Source organism: Nerophis ophidion, linkage group LG23 (genome assembly GCF_033978795.1).
Source record: "Nerophis ophidion isolate RoL-2023_Sa linkage group LG23, RoL_Noph_v1.0, whole genome shotgun sequence".
NCBI lineage: Eukaryota > Metazoa > Chordata > Actinopteri > Syngnathiformes > Syngnathidae > Nerophis > Nerophis ophidion.
This window is the reverse complement of record NC_084633.1, coordinates 30,554,742-30,556,311: the sequence shown is the minus strand read 5'-3', so window position 1 is coordinate 30,556,311 and position 1,570 is coordinate 30,554,742.

Here is a 1,570-nt window from a genome sequence, read left to right as displayed (position 1 = left end):
ATGTATATATATACAGTATGTATATATATATATATATATATATATATATATATATATATGTATATATTAGGGCTGCCAGCCTAACATATGTGATTAATTACAAAAAATGATCGCATCAATGCTTAACCTGAAAGATGCGTGTATTGTCACACGGTCTGTGATGGCGCTGAGAGGAGGCCAATTTCACTTCAAAACACAAACGTTCTTATCGTCGGCGCGCATCAAGTTTGAAATAGCCACATGTACTCCAAGATGGTCTTTTGCTTGTCCTTGTCAACATCAGCTGCACAGTTACAGACAACATGCTTTTTTCCAAACAGACATGACGGAGACCCAACATCTGTGATGACCGAGGTCTGCAAAGATGTCAGCCGGTCCATCCCAAGAACTATTTGGATTCCCGGGAAAGGTTGGACATGTGTAAGTATTAAATTACCAAAGACAGGGATCAGCATAACATTGTCATCTGAAGAATTGTTGTTTCAACAACTGCTTACTAAGACGCATTGATGCAGATTTCAATGTTTTTGACTGTCTTGACAACACAATCGATTATTAACGTGTGTTTACCAAAGTTGAACTTTGTTCCCTTTCCAGGGTTTTGGATGAATCTCGGTGTCCTTCCAGGTCACGGTGGGCGTGGCTTGTCGGGCTTGTTCCATGATGTATTTTCGAAAGTGAAACTAACTGGGGTATCGAGTGAGAGTGTGAGACCTGATAGAGAATATATGTGCGTCGCCCTGGATCAGAAGAGACCTTCTTACTCCGCATTAAAACACGGTAAGTCCGCTTCGACGATGTCAATAACGCGAGCACATGGCGTATTTTTTTTTAAATTGGGCTTCTGTAACATTAATGACGATTATTCAGCGGATACCACCTAACCTTTTTCTGTATCGGACACATTTGTTTACAGTAAGATGTGATGCTGCGCCTATTGGTATTTTGCTGAATACATACTGTGTTGGAGTTAGTCATGCCGATACTTTTTACTTGACATATTACTAATATATTGATGGATGTTACTCATATAATAATAAGAACCATAATATGTAACAATATTAACAAAATAATACACATATTCCCATGTATTACTCAAAATTGAGTAAAAGGAAGCTAAGATTGTTTTGATTGGCTGTCATTCAAGTGTCTCATAACTTATATCCTGGGTGTGTCCACCATATAACAGCATGTAGATATAAAAACATCAACAATGTCACAATATATCTGTAAAAAAACACTGATTTTAGGTGGAAATAGCATAAAAAAGAACTGCAAATTATGCACATACCAAACTGCTTCAGTTATTCATCCAGCAGAGGGCGCTGTACATACAAAACATATATTCACAATGTACATAAAAACCCAGGCACTTTCAACAAATATCAACAATTTCAAACATCCATCAAGTTGAGCAAATGCTGTCTCTGCAAAAACAAAAATGTAAAGGAAAGAAAACCAAAGCAAATACAAATGGGATGTAAAAATAATCACAATAAATGGGTTGTACTTGTTTAGCGCTTTTCTACCTTCAAGGTACTCAAAGCGCTTTGACACTACTTCCACATTT